This window comes from Pelobates fuscus, chromosome 3, assembly GCF_036172605.1.
Source record: "Pelobates fuscus isolate aPelFus1 chromosome 3, aPelFus1.pri, whole genome shotgun sequence".
In the NCBI taxonomy this organism is placed as follows: domain Eukaryota; kingdom Metazoa; phylum Chordata; class Amphibia; order Anura; family Pelobatidae; genus Pelobates; species Pelobates fuscus.
The window spans coordinates 60,264,258-60,286,914 of record NC_086319.1 but is presented as its reverse complement, the minus strand read 5'-3'; the positions used below and the strand labels follow the sequence as shown (position 1 = coordinate 60,286,914).

General features: G+C 43.2%; 1 non-coding gene across 1 annotated transcript; it reads right to left on the bottom strand.

Annotated features, from left to right (window-relative positions):
• Positions 1–3,935: 3,935 nt before the first annotated feature.
• TRNAT-AGU (transfer RNA threonine (anticodon AGU)) lies at positions 3,936–4,009 on the bottom strand. The gene has a single exon. It is a non-coding gene; the product is annotated as a tRNA-Thr (tRNA).
• Between the last annotated feature and the right edge of the window lie 18,648 nt (positions 4,010–22,657).

Genomic DNA, 22,657 nt, shown 5'->3' with positions numbered 1-22,657 from the left:
TTACGTGCACAACCGCTATACCCGGCATGCTCCTCCTCCCCCTCCTGTCTCTGTGGAGGGTCATGAGGAATTCGAAGTGTCTGCTGTTCTTGACTCTCGTTTCCTTAGGGGTCGGCTTCAGTACTTGGTACATTGGAAGGGTTATGGGCCTGAGGAGCGCAGTTGGATTTCTGCTGATGCTGTTCATGCTCCCCGCCTTGTGCGTTCTTTCCATTCACGTTTTCCTGCCCGACCTAGTCCTGCCCGCCCGGGGGGCGTGTCCTCAGGGGGGGGGTACTCACCTTTTACTCACCTTTCCCAGGGGCCGGCCGCGGTCCTCACCTTTCCCAGGGGCCGGCCGCGGTCCTCTCTTCAAGCCGCGCGCGGTCCTGCGGCTGCACGAGCCGCGCGCGGCTCATCCGACGCTTCAGACAGGAAGGCGGGCAGTGACCGCGAGATGCGGTCACATGTCCCGTCTGAATCTAAGTCTCGGGCGCGCTCTTAAAGAGACAGTGGGAGCCTAAATTGCCAAAAGGCTCCCATTGGCCCCTGTCATCCCACACACCCCATACACTTACCTTTTGGGGGTGTGGAAGTGACAGGAGCCAATCACATTAGTTTTGAACCTATTTATACTTACCCTTTTCCCTTAGTTCCTTGCCCTATTGTGGTTTCTGTTTCAGTTCCCCTTAGCGCTTGTTGTGTTCCTCCGTATTTGACCTTGGCTTTGTATTCTGACTTCGTTTTCGCTTTATCCTTGTCTGTTCTGTTTGCCGGCTTGCTGTTTCCTGTGTACCAGACCCCGGCTTGTCCTCGTTTACGCTGTCTCTTTGTGCCCTTGACCTCGGATTGTTCCTGACTCTGTACTTCTCCTATATACATCGAGTCCGGCCATTCTAAGGTCCGGTAGACGTATCTCTCCTCGGTACTGCCTTCTGTTTAGCTGGATCCTGCGTGTAGGGGTATATTCTCGTTACAGAGGGTCTGGGAGGGAGGGTCTGCTGCTGATTGGTTGGAATGTGTCTGCTGACTGTGAGGTACAGGCAGGGTCAAAGTTTACTCAATTATGACGAATAGGGGGCGGACCGAACAGCGCATGTGTTCGCCGTCCGTGGCGAACGCGAACAAGCGATGTTCGCCAGGAACTATTCGCCAGCGAACAGTTCGGGACATCACTATTGAACACTTTACAAACGACTTATCTACAGAAGGCACCATTAATGTCGACAGGAATTTTTGTAGATAAATCTTTTTTTCTTTCTAACAGTATTTTGAAAGCTTATTAAACGGAGGTCTATATTTAGAAAAGGATGTTTGACTCTAAATCGCTTTACTCAAAAATAATTGCAAACCTGTTCAAGTTTGTAACAATGTAATTCTAATTAGATAGAAGCCATTATTTTTATTTAAAGTGCAAGAAAACATATTGTTGCTGCACTATGTGACAGATAACCTTAAAGTAGCATTTCAAAGAATCAGAATGCCTATTAATAAACCAAAGATAAAAATGGATATGTGTGGGAAGCAACAGCTACTTTGTAAGGACAAACATAAAAAAAAAAATAAGTCTTGTTGCTGAGACATGTTCTCAGTTATTCTTTGAAACAAGCAATTGTTTAGTATTAGCACTGATATCAACAAAAGACAAACAGTCCCAAATAATATCACACTCGTCTCTTCCTAATTACATAGAGTACATGGGTCTACTTATAACTGTGGAAACACAAGAACCATGTGCTGATATTTCACTATTTTTCTCCATTTACAAGGAAAGGTTAAAGGATCTTAACATGTATAGCTTGGAGGAAAGACGAGACACGGGAGGATATGATAGAAACATTTAAATACATAAAGGGAATCAACACAGTAAAGGAGGAGACTGTATTTAAAAGAAGAAAAACTACCATAACAAGAGGACATAGTCTTAATTTTTTTTTTTTTTTTAAATTAAAAGTTACTGCCAAAGTGTCACTCACACAAATGTCCTAATCACCTATCTGGTAATACAGAATCTACAATTAGCTGATATGACAGTATGCAGTATATTACACCCGCACTGTAGATTTCTTATTGAATCTGGATATTTACAGAATTATTCACTAAAGTGAGAATTGATGTGATTTCAAAGTGAAATCAAGGGGAATGTCACATTTAAGGCCAAAAGATACAAATTTACTGTGAATCGCCTTTGAATTCCTGAATAATTCTCACGTTAGTCAATAACCCTGCAAGATTACATATTGAGCTAGTTTTTCTTTGTTTGTCCATTTTAACATTTGTTAAGCGCTACGGAATCTGTAGGCGCTATATAAATGGCAATAATAATAATAATAATAATAATAATAATAATTACAGCTAGGATGACTAATGCAGCAACAAATTATCACAGTTTTAAAGAAAACATATCTTGAGTGTGTATATGATGTTAGATCATCATTTGATAAAATGTCATATCAAAGAAAGGTAAATTCTTGTTCCAAAAACATCTTCATACTACAAAATAAATTGAGATTTTCAGAATTCCAAATAAAGGTCTGAATAACACTAACCGTTTTCATAAAAATACCCATTGCAATTATACTCAGAATATTTTATAAATAAGTGTATTTAATTCCAGGAAACAACGTTAGATTCATTCTATGTATAAAGTAAATTCAGAGCTTACTGGCCAAAATATTGATGTGTCATTTATAGTTAGCAATATGTTGGCTGTGCCAAGTGTTTTGTTTCCGGACGAAATGCTGTTTTTCTGTGTCACCTGAGTGGTTTTGTCATCTGTTTGATGTGTTGATTGCAATGCATGCTGTGTGACCAACGTAGTAGGAGTCCACCATCTTAATTTTAGATTTGTTCTTTTTAAATAACAGTTATTTAAAAAGGAAGCTGTTAATGATAAAAGCACAGATTTTGGCTTCACTATTGTAACTAAATTCACACTTCAATTGGTTCTTAAATATCCTTCCCGTTTTCCTAAATGTTTTTTGTTTTGCTTTGTTTTTTTTTTTTTTAAACTCAATTCAATATTATTTTATTATTATTTTATTTATATAGCGCCATCAGATTCCGTAGCGCTGTACAATGGTATAATAAAACAGAAATATTGAAGTATGCCATTTATACTTTATTTAATAATATTTTAAAAAGTAAATTAGAAACATAGAATGTGACGGTAGATAAGAACCATTCGGCCCATCTAGTCTGCCCAATTTTCTAAATACTTTCATTAGTCTCTGGCCTTATCTTATAGTTAGGATAGCCTTATGCCTATCCCACGCATGCTTAAACTCCTTTACTGTGTTAACCTCTGCCACTTCAGCTGGAAGGCTATTCCATGCATCTACTACCCTCTCAGTAAATTAAAGGAACACTATAGTCACCTAAATTACTTTAGCTAAATAAAGCAGTTTAGTGTATAGATCATTCCCCTGCAAATTCACTGCTCAATTCACTGTCATTTAGGAGTTAAATCACTTTGTTTCTGTTTATGCAGACCTAGCCACACCTTCCCTGGCTATGATTGACAGAGCCTGCATGAAAAAAAAACTGTTTTCACTTTCAAACAGATGTAATTTACCTTAAATAATTGTATCTCAATCTCTAAATTGAACTTTAATCACATACAGGAAGCTCTTGCAGGGTCTAGCAAGCTATTAACATAGCAGGGGATAAGAAAATCTTAATTAAACAGAACTTGCAATAAAGAACTAAATAGGGCTCTCTTTACAGGAAGTGTTTATGGAAGGCTGTGCAAGTCACATGCAGGGAGGTGTGACTAGGGTTCATAAACAAAGGGATTTAACTACTAAATGGCAGAGGATTGAGCAGTGAGGCTGCAGGGGCATGTTCTATACACAAAAAATGCTTCATTAAGCTAAAGTTGTTCAGGTGACTATAGTGTCCCTTTAATACTTCCTGATATTATTTTTAAACCTTTGTCCCTCTAATTTAAAAAAAATAGGCACTGCTGAGATTTGAACTCAGGATCTCCTGTTTACTAGACAGGCGCTTTAACCAACTAAGCCACAGCACCACAACATGATAGTGTTTCATATCTTTATTGTCTGTCATTCCATACTACACAGTTCCTAAAGGAAATATGTAGAGCTGATACTCAAAAGGCAACAGTGTTTGTAATCTTTCTTTTATTCTTTTAACTATGACATAATCTTACTTTGCAAAGCAACACGCACAAGTTATTATTATCTTCTGTATTTGTTTTTGTTTTTTACCATTTCTTGATTTTAATTGCATAATTTTATTACAGTTCACTCAGTGTTAAAAGTAAATATTAACAATGTGTTCTGAAATGCAATGATATATTATCTACAGATGTGACATTTTAGACAGATGTACTGAGGATTTTCTTGTAATTGGTGTTCCAGTAATTAGCATACTCAATTTGAAATTAAGCTATTCACTGACCTTTGTATGTCGGATACAGTCATAGAAATGCCCAGATCCACAGATGAACATTATGTTCTACATTGTGCGTGATGGTTGCATCTCGTTTTGTTGTGCAAAAAAAAATAAAAAAATATTAGGAAGATTCGATTCTAGCATTACAATGAGCTGGACATAAAATATTCCAGAATGGGTGGAAACTTTACTTTCTGCTTTGTTTTATAAGATGTATGCATAATTAGGCCTGCAGCCAAGTCTTTCTAGAACAGTTATTGCGTACCTTTGTGAGCTAGGGTGCTCACACTGCAACTGGAAACCAGCTTATTTCTCAAAGTGCCAACAATGCAATTAAACATGCCAAACTGTATGGGAAAGAAAACTTTTCCCTTCTTACCTTTTTTTTGCAGAGAGGAGGCTATATTCCCTGGTGGGCCAGTGGGGGTTCATAATGAATCCCTGGAGGTCTACAGGAGTTAATAATAAATTGTTGTTGGACCAGTGGTCTTAATAATAATAATTACTTGGTGGTCTGGGGGTGGAGTGCATAGTCTGTTCATTCACCTGGTGTAAATTATATTAATCACTCCTTCTGGTCTGACATTCAGTGAAGAAGTCAGTGTTCGGGCTGCGAAGTCCTGTGAAAACAGTGCTTAGCTCCTCACAAAGTGCTGAAACTGCAAGAGAATGATTAATATAGTCTGCACTAGCTAAAAGTGCAGACCATGCACTCCACCACCAGACCACCAGGATTTTTTTGTTTTTCCTTAATGTATTTCCTATTTTGGTGTCCAGCTGCGTCGCCTTATGGTAGTGCTGTCCCTCAGAGCACCACGCCATGGTGAACCTTTGGCTCATGCACCAGCATGCCCATTGTGGGCTTCTGTCTTTTATAGTTTTCCTTGTATTAGAAAAAGCAGGCCTGAATCATAAAATATATATTTATTGTCAATTATAAGATTATTTTTACATAACATAGTCTTGAAGTGATTTCTGAGTGAATACTTTTGTGGATAGTCATCGGTCCAAAGGATAAATAAAACTGTGTCTAATTCTGTTTATTTCAGCATGATTCGTTGATATCATGGGACTTCTCAGTGTTTTGTTACTAATGCTCTTTTGCTTCGCATCTGTTTGCACCTGTAACACTTACTCTCAATTATATTACTTCTCTAGGACTGCAAAACTCTTTTGGAATTCCATTATTCTCCCTATCAGACTCGCCTGCTCTTTTGTCTAGTTTTTCAAGAAATATCTAAAATTACATGTCCCAAACTATGACCCAAATTATTACACTTATCAAAGTGCATCAATGTGCCAATGTTTCCTCTCTTTACATCAGGGGTGTCCAAAAGGGAGATCCCCAGATGTTTTAAAACTACAGCTTCCCTGATGCTTTGTCATTCTAAAGGCGTGCAAAGCATCATGGGGGTTGTAGTTCTACAAGATCTGAGGATCTCCCTTTTGGGCAACCCTGCTTTACAGCAATGTACTCAACCTTCATAATATGCAGCTTGAACAATAGTTTGCATCACTGTATTTCACTTGTTTACCATACAGTTATACAGTGGTACCTCGGTTTATAAATTGAATGCGTTCTCCCGGACGTTTTGTATTGCGAAAAATTTGTAAACCGAAACGTGGTTTCCATTGGAATGCATTGAAAACCAATTAATCCGTTCTGGAGGTAAAAAAAAAAAAAAAAAAGTAAAAATGAGCTGGCATGGAAACCAGCCCACAATGCAGAACACACAATAAAAGGCATGCAAACGACAAAGCTCAGCTCCCTACCTTTCCACAGCTTGAGAAATGCACCAAAAAAAGTTTTAAAAAAGTCCCAAAACCACTGCAAAGAAATTCCAGAATGGCTCCAAAACTCGATGCAAAAGCCGCTCTAACACCTCCACACTCGACGCCACGTGCTACCCACAGACTCCAGCATGCACGAGGGCGGCGCTATAAACCTCCCAGGCGCAATGCATCCTGGGGATACTTGCTTTGTATTGCGAAAAAAAATTGTAAACCGAGGCATTTATTTTCAATGGATTTTCATTTGTAAAGTGGAAATTATGTGAAACGAGGTGTTTGTAAACCGAGGTACCACTGTATTTTCCAACGTATAGCCTGTATATATTTGTTTAGATACATACAGACAGCACATATGGTACATCCTCCGTTCTGACATGCTACATATTACCTATTACCTGTGTAATCATTAACAAAAGATAAGAGTTATGAATATCTAAAATGCAGGATTATAGTCACCATTTGTTCCTTTTGCAGCTTAGTTTGTCACCATTTATTTGCAATATTTATTTTCTATACCCTTTGCATAGTGATGTAAAATATATAAAAATTATAATAAGAAATACTTTTGTCTGGATACTGGAATCAGTTTAAATTGTATGTAATAAATTCACTACTATGTTTTTCAAAGCTACAAATAAAAAGTTATGACATATTCAGAATGTTATGGCATTTGAAATAATCATTTATAGCAAACCAAATAACCTCTACATAATTTCAATAATTGTATAAATTAATGCTACCCAATAAAATATGTCTTTTAGAAAGAAATTATAAAGTTCAGTTCTAAATATAGCATAATAAACAAGAAATATTCTATCGGAGTGTCTGTTAATGAGATAGAACCAGAGCAATGAGCGTTTATAAAGTTGGTAACAAAATTGCTCTTAGGAAAAACTAACTCAGTTTTATAAATTTTGCATATGGTTATCAATTCACTGATCAGTGAATAAAACCCTAAAATATGATCCTCCTCTTGTTATAATATGGAGATTCCTTTCTATTCCTTATACATAACAGAGGATGCCAAGTATATATACAAGAAAAAACAATCACTTAGCACCTGAATGTAATAGAAAGTGGAAAAGCAGCACTTATCTCAATGGATAGTGATGACAGCTTCCTCCAGGGATTTCCCAGCAATAATCCCTTTAAATACCGTATGTATACTAACAAAGGAGAAAACAGTTGCAGATCTGCAATATGAATACAAAACAAATAATAGTGTAACACTGTTGATAAAGTGTAAATGCACTATGTAGAATATGACTCACAAGAAGGATGAAAGAATATCGCCCAAGGGTGCCTCCCCTGATGTAGATGGGTGGTAAAAAACACTAATTCTGTTCCGAAGATGACAGAGTCAGACTCAGGGTTGTAGAGTAGAAAGATTCCTTCTTTATTAAAATAAGTATAAAAATATAAGCTATTATAGTACCAGGTCCCACGCGTTTCGTCCACAAAGGACTTCCTCAGGTACCTCCTGGTATTCAAATTTATAACAGTAATAACACATGTACAAATACACAATAATTGTTTATTATTGTTAATAAAAAATATTGTGTTTTCTGACCTGTGACTACCAGAATGAAATCCTAGACACATGATGTACTCTGTAAATCAGGACAAATAAATACATATATTTTGAATTGCTTTTCTTAAAGGACCACTATAGTGTCAGGAAAACATACTTATTTTCCTGGCACTATAGGGCCCTGAGGGTGCCTCCACCCTCAGGGCCCCCCTCCCGCCGGGCTCTAGGGGGTGGAAGGGGTTAAACTTACCTCTTTCTCCAGCGCCGGGCGGGGGACTCTCCTTCTCCTTCTCTCCTCCTCCTTGGCTGAATGCGCATGCGCGGCAGGAGCCACGCGCGCATTCAGCCAGTCCATAGGAAAGTATTCTCAATGCTTTCCTATGGACGCTGGCATCTTCTCACTGTGAAAATCACAGTGAGAAGCGCGGAAGAGCCTCTAGCGGCTGTCAATGAGACAGCCACTAGAGGCTGGATTAACCCTATTATAAACATGTTTATAGAAAAAAGGGTTAAACCTAGCTGGACCTGGCACCCAGACCACTTCATTGAGCTGAAGTGGTCTGGGTGCCTATAGTGGTCCTTTAATTTGCACTAATTATGTAATTGTGCATGTATGGATATGTTGTTCACCCGGATTAGGGCTATAAGGGGATGTATTATTATTGGGGATATGTTGTGTTTTTGGGTACTTATCAATTTTGGTCTCATTACCTAGCAGTAGGGTGAGTTTCAAGGAGAGGAGACAACCGGTCTCCCTCCCCAGTGGCAGTGTACCTTGCAGGAAGAGGAGACCACCGGTCTCTCTCCCCAGTGGCAGACAGTCACAGGGAGAGGAGAGCATTGTCCTCCCTCCCCAGCGGCAGGGTGAGTTTCCGGGAGAGGAGACAACCGGTCTCCCTCCCCAGCGGCAGTGTATCCTATAGGGAGTAGAGACAACCAGTCTCACTCCCCAGCGGCAGTGTGCCTTGCAGGAAGAGGAGACAACTGGTCTCTCTCTCCAACAGCAGCCGGAGATACCGGGAGAGGAGACAACTGATCCTCCTCACCAACTACAGGGTAACAGCACCCCTGACCCCAATGGTGCAGATGGGACTGCGGTCTCTGCACCAGACCTACAGAGATGCTGGACGGCTGGTCCAGATCCCCACCCAACACCACAGGAATGCCAGGAGGAGGAGGTAGGTGATCCATTCTCTCTACAGCAGATCTGCAACCAGATGTAAGATTAATGGGGATATGTTGTGTTTTGGGGTACTTATTGGACTTTATAGAAATGTGTGTGTCTTTCTGCCTGGGGATAATTAAGTTAATGCTTTTGTGGCAAACCTAGTCACTTCAGACTATAGAACTGTGACTCTAAAGGTTGTCCTAAACACTGCTGCCATATTATGTTTAAATGTACTTTGCATTCTGTATTGAAATGTATGTTTGCCTGTGATCCTTATAGCATTCGTATGCTAGCAGCCGAAAGCCGCTATAGTTTACATGGTTGTTTCACGAACAGCAAATTTACCGGCTGTTCGTGAAACGAACTAAGTACCGAACCCAAGCCCACACACTGAGGGTCGTGTGGCACCAATTACAATGTTGCAATCGGTAGTTAAGTGCTTTCCTGGGTGTCCGTCGTTCGACTACCAAATCTTGGATCCTTTGTCTCCCCAGCGGTGTTTTGTCGTCGAGTGCCTGGAACTGAAAACAGCTACTCGACGGCACGAACACCGCTGTACTTCCAGGCCGTTCAGGAGCTCCGGTCTTCTCCTATTGTGGTTCCCCATCGGTGTTCGGTACTTTTAGACGACCTTAATAATAAAGTGTTTTTCGTGCGGCGTTTGGTTGTTTTAGCTGTGATCTGAGCGGTACTCTCACGAAAGGTGCACTCAGACCCCAGCTATCTACTGAACGTCCGTTCATCAGAATAACATGAATATTGTACAAGTGGTGAATTTAAATGTAAAATGCCGGTTCTGCTGCACGGAGGGATAATCCACTTAACGGTGTATTTCAGTGGGAGTATCCCTCTCGTGCAGCAGTGCCTGATGGGAGAATTGCTCCAAACGCTAAGTCCCCCATGTAGTCCCTCACTGTATTACCCCTGCTATGTCAGTAAGGAAACCCCTTGCATGGGGACTTGCATAAATACTGGAAGCTGTGAATAAAGACCTCCCAGAACTGTGTTTCGTCCGGTTACTGGGGGGTTACTGGGGGATTTGGGATATTGCCTTACTTTTAGCGCTGACTGTGGATTACCTTTAATACCAGCGGAGATCTTGGGATTTAATATTGCCGCTCCGCTACAGCTTTATCTGCCTTAATTGTATCACAGGCAGAGAGGAGGGATTGTGTACTGTATGTGGCAGTGTCATTCCTTATCACATTGTTTTTATTGGCTTGCATACTTTGTAACCCCGGATGTGGGGACTGCTGTGCTGATGGTGTCTGGTGGAGTGCTTGGAGTCCTCGGTGAGCACTGGGAGCATCCGTCGGCGGAGGTACCCAACCGGGGTACAGGAAGCTCCGTTACACTATTTTTTATACATACAAAGTTCCAAGCACAGGAAAACATTGTAACCATGTACAGTGAGGGAAAAAAGTATTTTATCCCCTGCTGATTTTGAATGTTTGCCCACTGACAAAGAAATGATCAGTCTATAATTTTAATGGTAGGTGTATTTTAACAGTGAGAGACAGAATAATGAAAAAAAAAATCCAGAAAAACACGTCAAAAAAGTTATAAATTGATTTGCATGTCAATGAGTGAAATAAGTAATTGACCCCTTCAACTTAGTACTTTGTGGCAAAACCCTTGTTGGCAATCAGAGGTCCAACATTACTTGTAGGTTTGCACACATCTCAGGAGGGATTTTGACCAACTTCTCTTTGCAGATTAGAGGAGACTTGGAGCCAAGTCATTAAGATTTCGAGGCTGATGTTTTGCAACTCAAACCTCCAGCTCCCTCCACAGATTTTCTATGAGATTAAGGTCTGGCGACTGGCTAGGCCATTCCAGGACTTTTTTGTGCTTCTTCTTGAGCCACTCCTTTGTTGCCTTGGCTGTCTGTTTTGGGTCATTGTCATGCTTGAATACCCATCCACGACCCATTTTCAATGTCCTGGCTAAGGGAAGGAGGTTCTCACCCAAGAATTGATGGTACATGGCCCCGTCCATCGTCCCTTTGATATGGTGCAGTTGTTCTGTCCCTTTAGCAGAAAAACTTTGGTCTTTGGTTTTTACTATATATTGGGGCTGATGCTGTGCTGTGGTCGTTGCTTCCACCCAGGAGTGATGCGAGTGAGCGCAGGACTTCTCTTTTAGTATTTTTATACATTCAGTTTCAAAATAAGAAGAAACGGGGTGTAGCGATTTTAATATCAGCACGATTGAAATTTGAGTTGATACTGAAACAAAAAGATTTTGAAGGCAGATATCTTATAATTGTTTGCAAAATCAATAATACAATTTTATACCTTAGTAAATATTTATGCACCGAATCTATACTCCCAACGTTTCCTTAGAAAAATATTTTTCAAGATTTCTAAAATTCAGAAAGGAATACTATTAATAGCTGTGATATGAACGTGGTGACAGATGTGAAGATGGACAAAACTAGTCTTAATATTACAGATAGATGCTTATGAGAGGAGGTTCATAGAGTATACTCTAAAATAGATCTCTTTATTACAGATTTTGATAATATACGTGTAGCGGAGCGGCAATATTAAATCCCACGATCTCCGCTGGTATTAAAGGTAATCCACAGTCAGCGCTGAAAAGTAAGGCAATATCCCAAATCCCCCAGTAACCGGACGAAACACAGTTCTGGGAGTCAACTGCTGCTAGCATACGAATGCTAGAAGGATTACAGGCAAACATACATTTCAATACAGAATGCAAAGTACATTTACACATAATATGGCAGCAGTGTTTAGGACAACCTTTAGAGTCACAGTTCTATAGTCTGAAGTGGCTAGGTTTGCCACAATGCTCCCCCAGAACCAAACCGGCATACACAGTCTGATCCTAACGGATCGGCTTGGGGATGTCCGGAGGAGTACTCACAGATCATTTTTCAAGTTCAGTTTGTCTGGACAACCCGTCGGTGTTGCTATTCTGCTTCCCTGGCCGGTAATGAATTGTAAAGTCAAAAGGCTGCAGCGCCAAACTCCAGCGCAGCAGCCTGGCATTGTCCCTGGCCACACAGTTCAGCCACACCAATGGGTTGTGATCTGTGAGTAAGGAAAAAGGTTGTCCATACAAATACGGCTGCAACTTTTTGAGAGCCCACACCACGGCCAGGCATTCCTTCTCAATGGCGGCGTAGCTTACTTCACGTGGCAATAACTTTCGGCTCAGGTAAGCTCAGGATGTTCTCCGCCATCTGCTCCAACTTGGCTCAGCACTGCTCCCAATCCAAACATTGAAGCGTCTGTGTGGACAAGAAATCTTTTAGTTGGATCAGGAGCAGAAAGTACAGGGGCATTAGTTAGAGCAGTCTTTAGTTGCTGGAATGCCTGATCACACTCTGGGGCCCAGACAACCTGTCGAGGAAGGTTCTTGCGGGTCAAGTCAGTCAAGGGTTTGGCCAGGGCACTATAATCGGGCACAAATTTTCTATAGTACCCTGCAGTACCTAGAAACACTAGCACTTGGGTCTTTGTCCTAGGGGTGGGCCATTTGGCTACGGCTTCAATTTTGGCTGTTTCGGGTTTCTGTTGCCCGCTCCCCACCCGGTGGCCCAAGTACTGCACTTCTGCCATCCCTATATGGCACTTGCTAGATTTCATCGTTACCCTGCCTCCCCGATACGATCAAGAATAGCTCCTATGTGTTGCAGGTGTTCTGCCCAGGTCTGGCTATATATGGCGATGTCGTCCAGGTATGCGCATGCATATTCCTGGAACCCGTCCAATAACCGATCTACCATCCGCTGAAAGGTTGCCGGGGCGTTTTTCATCCCGAATGGTGTTATGGTACTTTTTCAGTAAACCAAAATGTTTAAATGTCTATCTGTTCCTGTCCAAATTAAAGAGAATTGAATTGCGTATATACGCTGAAGTAATTCAGTCTGACACACGGAGTTCAGGTTAAAATAACTTCGAGGAAATTTATTGGCAAGTGAAGCAAGAGCGGGCGCGCAGGCCCTTTTAAGAGGCATTTTGCGTCATCATTGATTATCATGATATCAGTAAATAAACATCATTAATTGGATTAATTGTTAAGTGTCTGGATTAGTGTCCACCTATCAATATAATTAATTGGCTCAAAAACTAAGTGGTTAGCTTCGTGTCCACCCACCGAGAGGTGGTATTGTTTTGGACACGGGTGGGGACAAGGGGCTCAAGCGCCATCTCCCTTAGCATGAGGTTTACTCGGTGGAAAGGGGGGCTTGAGCGTCATTTTACACAGTCAGTGATGTCAGGTCTTGTGGTCAGGTGCAAGGTCTCTTATGAATCGAACATTTCATTACTACAGTGTTCTCATGGCCTTCAAATATACTATGTTGCGGGTTAGGGGGAAATTCAGCAGTTCCTGGGTAGTCATGTCTTTATGGAAAATAACAGTCTTTGTCTATTGTGTTAGATGTGCTGGGAAATTCTGTCATGTAATATAGTTTTGAAATGTAGAAGTCAGGTTATGAGGACAAAATGGAGGATTTGTCACAGTATCAGGTTAAAACGGAGTTAGTGCAATAATTCAATACAAGTTCAATAAAGATTTTTAATAATTCTACATCATTCCCCCCTATGAAATGTTAGATTCTAAGAGATAAAACTTTATTTGTTAATACCAGAAGACGTGTTAGCCCAAAAGGCACAGAAACCCTGTGGCCGCTAGCTAGGTGTTAATGCAAAGTGCAAGTCTGTCCCTAATTCTGACCCTAATAGGCTAACTCATCGTCAGTATGGCTCTCGAACACTTCACACCCATGGGTGGCCCATGGCGGCTTGCCCACCACTTCTCCACACGGGGCCTTTACCATTCACTGACAGATGCTGTCCCTAAGATGGTCCCTTCCTAGAACTCTCGCACTTTATCATCAAAAGGGATAGATTGCAGCGGCAAACAGGGTGAGTTGAGATCCTAGAAATCTTGGTCGTCAATTTCTAGATGTGTAAAAGTGGGTGCCGCTTGGTCAACAGTCTTCGTGAGGGATTTTCTCAGACAAGGGAAGACACAACAAAAGAGAAGAGCAAAGATAAAAAGAAAAATTAGTATTGCCATACCAATATGCATTAAAGCCTTTTGCCAACCCGTCATCCAACCAAACCATCTGTCCCAGGGGTCTTTTATCCCAGAATTCATTTTCAACTCTTCAGAGAGGTCATTTAATTTTGCTATGGCTAATGTAACTTTACCATTAGGGCCTGTGTTTTCTGGGATGTAAGTACAACATGTCATGGTGTCGGGCAAAATTTTACATACCCCTCCTTTTTCGGCTAGGATCATATCTAGGGCCATTCTATTCTGGAAGGCCATTTGGGATGTTGCCTGCAACTGTTCGGCTAATCCCTGGAGGGCGTCTCTGGTGTAATTAACAAAACGCTGTTGGTTGTAATAAATGTAATTTATCCAATTTAAATTCTTGTTTGCGGTAACTATGGTAAAAAGTGATTCAAACCCTGCAGCAACTTCATCTCTTGCTTTAAACTCATTGGGTACCCCCCTAGGCACCCCAATGGCATCAATGTAAATGTGAGGATCAAAACTTCCTTTTACTGGGGCTTCACGCTTAACCTTAGTGTGGCTGGACTCATGGGTGTTGAGGTGTGTGTCAGAGATAATGTGTATGGGCATAATGGCCTTAGCCAAAGTACACTCCCCCCACCACTCCGTGTCCATTCTGGATCTTAGCTGTAAATCCCCACACAACCAGTAAATGTCTCCTAGTGACCTAGTGTGATGTTGCAGCAAGTGTACAGGAACAGTTCTGTATGTAGCACAATAACCTTTGGAAAAGTTACCCACAAATTTACCAATACCATCGTACATGGCATAGCAAGTGTAATTACCTTTATATACGGTAATACCATCAGGGGGTTTGACATCTTTGGCTAGAAGAGGATACTCTGCTGTCCATGCTTGACATATGGACCTGTTAAAATTGTAGTGATAGGCAAAAAGACTCAAAACACAATTTTCTACATCTACTGGTAGGGTCGAAGGTACAGTGCCCAGATGAGGCCGGGCACCACCACACACATAGCATGCGGTTTTGTTATGCTTATTGGCATTATATTTCATCCATTCTAACCATAGGTTAACATCATTAAAACCTGTTTCAGCGGCCATAGTATCTTCAAAGGTGGGGTTAGCAATGGCCATCATGTCCTTAAAGGACTGGATGTGTGGTTTTAATGGGTTTGTGACCATGTGAGTAGCTCCTTGCCACTCAGGAGAATTACACATATCTTTAAGGTAGAAATGCCCTAATTTAGTATAGGAACCCTTTTTCCAATACATTCCCAGTACATATCGGTCTGCATCTGTTGGACTTGGATGCTCAATATTTAGAATTAGTTTCATTGGTGTGCCTCCTCCAGGCTTTCTCAGAGTCATTCTTTGAAGGAGGGACCTACCATGATCATCTACTTTAGATAAGGCACTTTTTGGCTTGTAACCCCAGGAAGGCCCGGCATTCCATCCCGCCGCCCCCCAATGGTCACAATTGTGCCCCCATTGTCTGTCAACTACACAAACATATGGGTCTTTTGCATGAGGGATATCTCTATAGATATTCTGGATTTGTGATGTAGGGAATGGGCATTCTACGATGTCACAATAATCAAAGGTATAGGTAGCCACGCGGGTACATGATGAATTATACCAGAAGGTGTACCCACTAACATCTTTAGTGATGGCTACTTGCTGGGCCTTAATTAAACTAATTAAGGAGACAATGTACCAGAGGTACATGGTTGTGCGGTATCTGCTTCCTCTGGGGCAGGGGACTTCTTGCAGTGGGAAGCGTGGATCCAATGTGGCCTGCCGGCCAATTTGACGGAAGTTGCGGTGATCAGGAGAACTTGGAATGGCCCGTCAAATCTTGGTTCCAGGGTATTTTTCCGCACGAACTTCTTAACCAGAACCCAATCTCCGGGAAGCAGGTTGTGGGTACCTGTGTCCAAATCAGGATCTGGAATTGAAGAGAAAACTTGGGCATGTATTTTGTTCAAGGCACTTGCAAGTTCAGTTACATAGTCTACTAAAACATCAGATTGAAGCTGTAACTGCTGCGGATAATAACAACCTAGTCTGGGTGCTGTCCCAAATAGAATCTCATATGGGGATAACGAATGCTTCCCTCTAGGTGTGTGCCTAACGCTGAATAAAGCTATTGGCAGGCTTTCTGGCCAGGGCATCTTTGTTTCTTGTGACATTTTTAACATTCTGGCTTTTAGAGTGCCGTTCATGCGCTCTACTTTACCACTACTTTGTGGGTGGTAAGGGGTGTGAAAGGCTAGGGTCACCCCCAGAGCAGTCCAAATTTCTTTAGTCACTGTTGCTGTAAAGGCTGGGCCCTGATCACTTTCAATGACTTCTGGAAGTCCAAATCTACACACAATATCTGCAAGTAGACGTTTAGCCGTTGTTTTGGCGGTGATATTGGCCACTGGGTAGGCTTCTGGCCAGCCTGAGAACATATCCACTATTACTAGTGCGTATTCATGAGGCCCACTCTTGGGCATTTGGATGTGGTCAATTTGAATTATCTGGAATGGGTACATGGGTTTTGCTAAGTGTTTTGCAGGCACCTTGACTGGTCTTCCTGGATTGCATTTTGCACAAATGACACAGGCCCTACAGAAGCTGTTGATCAATGTTGTGATTCCAGGTGCTTCATAATACTTCTGAATGAGGGCGGCCATTAGGTCTTTTGACAGATGTGCAGGCCCATGTGCCCATTGGACAACTGCTGGATATAAATTCTTTGGAAGGCAAAATTTAGAGTTGTTGTAATAAATTCCGTCCTTTAGGACAGCTCCTTTCTTCTTCCATTTCTGGATTTCTTCAGGGGTAATTGCAGCTTGCTGTTCTCGCAAAATTCTTAGGTCAGTAGGAAGAGTTTGCAAGGTAAAGATAGGAATTTCTTCTTCTTGACCGGACACTTCTTCATCCACTTCCTGCAAATCTCTGGCCGCTTGCTTAGCAGCCTGGTCAGCCAAATGGTTGCCCTTTGCTTCATCTGTATCCAACTTCCCATGTGCCTTGACTTTCAAAACGGCCACTTCTTCAGGGAGTAGGAGGGCATCCATTAGTTCCTTGATTGCAGAGCTGTGTTTGACTGGTGTACCGGCAGTGGTAAGAAATCCCCTTGTCTTCCAAATGAGGCCGAAGTCATGTGCCACACCCAGAGCATATCTTGAATCTGTATAGATGTTGGCACGCTTTCCTTCTGCAATTTTGCATGCTGAGGTCAGGGCTTGTAATTCAGCTTCTTGCGCAGACATTGCTGGCGGTAAAGATGATGACTTGAGAACTTCCTCTGTTGTGGTTACGGCATATCCTGTGTGGTATCTTCCTTCTTCATCAGCATACCTTGAGCCGTCCACAAACAGGGTAAAATCCGGATTTGGTAATGGATTCTCATGCACAGTTGGTAAGTGCACTGTTTCCATTTTCATCTGTTCAAAACAGTCATGAGGAGTTTCTGGGTTATAGTCATTCACTATGACCAGGTCTTTAAATTCTTTTTCCAGGAAATGGCGTGGCCATGCTTCAAGAAGATCAGTTGTTGTGTATTTGGCAATGCCATTCTCCTGTAGCTGTGATTCATCCATGGTGGCCCATAATTTTGCCATAGGCCCAAGATCATTCCATGATCTTGTTTTCAACTTGGTAACAGGGATATGTGGAATAGCAGTATCCCAATGGCGGTACAGGTAATTAAGTTCTGAGGGCAGTTGGATCAGGACCATGCTATTGCCTTCAGAGTCACAATAGAAATCCTGAGCAGTGAGCTTCACTTCAATCCAGTGGTAGAGCTCATCTTCGTAGCAAGGTTCAGGAGTAATGTTTGGCTTGTACCACATGGTACAGAAGGCATAGTCCGGGCCTTCACAGAGAGGTGTCTTGTCTTTATAAAATGTTAAATGTGGATGCATTATTTTCTTGATACATCCACAGAGAAGGTAGATGTAGGTTTCATCCGTGACAAACCCATAGTAGATACCCCCCTCAGGGAGTGGAAGAAGAGTGGATGGGTTAAGAACTTGACATCTTTGTATAGAAATGTTGTCAGGCAGAAGAAGATGACATTGCAGACGCAAGTGTCTAGCAGGAGACACGTGCTTGAGCTGGACTTGGTTGATAATGGCCGAGATGTCATGAGGGGCCAAAACAACCAGAGGGTGGCCAAGGACCAGGTCTGAAGTTCTTTCAATGAGTTCTCTTGCAGCAAAAACAGCCCTAAGGCAGGAAGGGGTCCCTCTGGCCACAATGTCCAGTTGGCATGAGAAGTATCCAATAGGCCTCTGGCGGCCTCTTAAGTCATTCGTTTGGGTAAGAACTCCTGTAGCATGGCCTTGTCTTTCAGAGACAAATAATTTGAAAGGTTTGGTATAGTCTGGTAGGCCCAAGGCAGGAGCAGAAGCAATGGCACGTTTAAGAGATTTGAAATTGTCCAGAGCTTCATTGGTCAGGCAGAATGGGTCTGTCTTGAGTGTATCATAGAGAGGTTGCATAAGCAGAGAGGCTTCTGGGATCCATGCTCTACAGTAGGAAATGAGGCCTAAGAAGGCATGAAGAGATTTTGAAGTCCTTGGGGGTGGAATGTCCAGAACTGCTCTGACTCGGTCCCGAGTGAGATGTCTGGTACCTTGAGATAAGCAATGTCCAAGGAAAATAACTGAAGGTAGGCAGAACTGCAGTTTGAGAAGTGAAGCTTTGCATCCTTGCTCTGCCAAATAGCAAAGCAGACTAATTGAACACTTTTCAGTAGTGGGTATATCATCTCCACAGAGCAGTAAATCATCCACATACTGGAGCAAAACAACTTCTGGGTGTTCAGCTTGCCATGGGTCAAGTATGGTACACATGGCCTTTGCAAATTGGCTTGGATAATTTTGTGCTCCTTGGGGCATGACAGTCCATGTATACTGTTGCATTTCATGGGTGAAAGCAAACAAGTATTGACAGGACGGATCCAGTGGAACACTGAAAAAGGCATTAGCCAGGTCAATGACTGTGAAGTACTTTGCAGATGGAGGGACTCCTGAGAGCAGAGTGTGAGGGTTTGGTACAAGAGGGGTGTCCAGAACAGTTGCTTCATTGACAGCACGGAGATCCTGAACCATCCTGTACTTCTCTGGCTCACCTTTTGGAGTTTTCTTCTTCACAGGAAACAATGGAGTATTACATTCTGATTTGCATTTCACTAGAGCACCCTTCTCTACGAGTGCTTTGATTTGGATAGAAATGGCTGCAGCCTGTGCTGGTTTTAGAGGATATTGTGGTTTTCTTGGTAACTTAGCTCCTGGAATAAGCTTTACCACCACAGGTGGGACATTTAGATGACCTATGTCCTCTGGGCCTGAGGACCACAACTTAGCAGGCACCTGTGTTTTCAGCACATCTGGGAAATTGGACCTTGGTTCTGCTGCTTCCCTACGGGGTTCTTCTAATTGCAGCATCAGAGGTAGGGAGCACAAGGCTGAGGTGTCTGAAACAGATAGAGGTGTAGACATTTCTACTTGTCCATCTGGAGTGAAGGTTATAGATGCCTGCAGGCGTGAGAGGACATCAGCGCCTAACAGGTTAATTGGGCATGTGGAGGATACTACAAAACGAGCAAGCAGGCTTGTGCCAACTCGCAGTGGGGTTGTTAGAGGACTGTGTCTTGGTTGGCCATCCACTCCAACACAGGAGACATCAATATTTGACAAGAAAGATGGGTCTGGCAGGTCTTGTTCTCTTAGAACACTTCGGGCTGCACCTGTGTCAACAAGAAATGTGGTAGGTTGGCCTTCAATGGGTAAAGTCACTGTGGCAAGTGCCCCCCCCCCCTTTATCCCCTGTAGATACTGCCATGACAGGGGTTACAGACACAGGCTTGCCAACTTCCTAATCATCAGGTTCCACAATTAGTGGAACCGCTGCCTCGGCCTTGGGGGCCGGGGCAGGCTTTGACGGCTTTTTGGAATCTTTTGGCTCCCTTTTAGGTTCTGGGCAGTCACTTCTATAATGTCCTGTAGCTTTGCAATTAAAACAAGTAACGTCCTCTAGTTTAGCACCCTTGAGCGCAGGGGAGGGGTGGGCCACCATGATGGGAGCTGGATTGGGTCTTCTGGGGGTCTGGGCAGATTCCAGACCTCTAGCAACTAGGAGTAAAGTATCCAGAGGAACAACCTTATACTCAGGGCGTGCAGCAATGATTCCCTTGCGTATGGAGTCTTTAACACCTTGGACAAACGCACCTGACAGCATTTGTGAATGAATTTTGTCAGTAAGATCAAATCCCAAATCTGTAAACATTTGATACAGTCTTGTATGAAACCTTTCCACCGATTCTCCTTTGTCTTGCACAACATCAGTAAGACCAGCAGCCTGATCTGCAAGTTTGTCCTTAGCCCAATCTTTTAATTGATTGCAAAAAGTTACTCCGGAGGGGTAATCAACATCACTTGTAAGCAGATCTGTACTGAGGTGGCGGGCCATGCTGGGCCAATATGCATCCCCTGCTTTAATAGCACAAATACTCAGTAGGTCACGCCAGGCGGCGGAATAAGTCTTTTGAATCTGAACTATCCCTCGGTAAAAAGGCATAGGCTGCTTCTCTGGGTCGGGGAGAGATTTCATTAAAGCACTAGCTTGTGTGGGGTTAAAGGCAACATATTTAGGAGGGGCCCGTTCTCCCCGACCCTTATGGCCGAAGGGATCTTCAATAGAGCGGTGGGTCGAGACTCTCGCAGCCTCCAATGAATCCTGAGACAGCCTGTCATCCTCTTCCTCATCTAACTCTATGATCTGGGCCCTTCTGCGTGAGGGGATTACCTGAGGTGACAGAGCCGGGGGATGAGAGGGAGTCCCGGAGGCGGGAGTCGCCATTGAGTCATAGTCTTGGGATCGGTAATCACCGGGAAGCACTGGCATCAGGGGTGCTGAATGAATGGGCGCCGCCATATTGGAGGCGGGGAAGGAAGTTGCATTGGGGTTAAGGGAAGAAGCGGCGGCCATGTTGGATGTGGGCACATCCGGGGCAGACTGTACCGGACTGGGCATGACCGGAACCTGGGGAGTGGCTTGGGGAAAGGGGTATGGATAATTTGGATAGGGCATGGACATGGGGTATGGGAAGGGGTATGGCCAAGCCATCTGGGCGGGGGCTGGGGCGGAACCTGGAGAGGGCAGGAAAGTTGGGTAGGGATTAGCAAAGGGGGTGGGAACCTGGGCCGTGGTAGGGGCGGGCAAGGGAGAGGATGGAGAAGAATCAGTAGAGGCGGGTGAAGAAGGAGGAGCCGGAGTGGGATCAGTGACAGTGGCAGGGGAGGAGGGGTTAGCTAACTGGGCAGATGCAGATGGGAGGGTAGGATTATCAACGGAGAGAAAGTGCGGGGAAGGAATGGCAGATGAAATGTTAGGATTAGACACAGAAGGTGGCTTAGGAATGGATGAGGATGATGGGAGTGTTAGGGAAGGAGAAGGGGAAAAGAAAGATCCATCAGAATTCAGGACCGGGCAAACGGGGGAGGTGACGGGATGGGTGTTGGGAGGATTGGGAGTGGGGAACATAGTCAGCTGGCAATCTCCCATTGCTGACTGAACCTTGGGGATAGACATCCCCTGGGCGCCATTTTGGGGCGCTGGCTGAGGAAAAGCCCCAGCAACACAGTTATTATGATACACAAACAATTTCACACCCTTGTGAATTATTTCTTCCTCAACCCAACCTTCTTGCTGAATAGCCTTCGCTACTCTGTACCATGCTTCAGCTGTCTTTAATAAATCATTATTTGCAAGCTTGCCTTTCTTCTCCATCAGTAATCTACGCCAACTTTCTGGCTGTAATCTACCACATGTCGGCACAGCAATTTTACATACTTTAGCAATCTTTTCAACACCTTTAACCATCTCCTCACCCTCTCTGTCTTCAACTAAATCACATGCTAGCCAGCCCTTACTGGGCTTACTCAATTCCTGCCCCATATTCCCCCTTCCCCTACACCAGTGTCCTAAATATAGGGAAAGATAAGGAAAATTGAACAAGAACGTCTACAATGCTCGACTGCCACTTGATGAAGGTGGGTCCTACTCAAGTGCGTCTTCCCAAAACGTAGACTAGTCACTGAATCCGCCTACCCAGGGTGGTAGACACGGATTGGAGCGAGGTGAGAAGTGTGTGACCAATCACTTCTCTATTAAGAGGAATGGGAGTGGATAGTGTAATAGTACAGGAAGTGTAGAAAAGGTAAAAAGGTAAGGAAAAATCCTTAGAGACAGACACAGGAGTTTGAATGACTCCTAGTTAAACAAACAAGACAACAATACAGTTGAAATACAGTGCATGCATCACAGTTCAAATAAAATCAACAGTAATTCCTTTCCTTTACTCATGTGACCCAAGTCACCTCCCTCAACCTCGTAGTGTCCCCGCTCGGAGAACGACTTTCGTAAGTCTCACTACCAGCGGCCACAGGAAACAGCAATCCTCTCTGACCCGAATCCTGTCTAGCCTCCCTCGTTACAGCAGTCCACAAAGTGTGGCCACCTCTATCCTCACTCCCGTAGTGCCCCTATAAAACCCACTTATAAGTCTCACTACCACGTGATGCGGAAAACAAGCAATGCCTACTTGAATCCGCCCAGGAGACTGAGTCCCCTACCACAAATTAAATAATCAGGAGAGCCCCAAACTCAGCGCTCAAAGCTGGAGGGTCCGGGGTCAGGAAAGCCCCCAACTCAGCACCTAGAGTTGGAGGGTTCCGAAGCGCACAATGAAGCTAGCT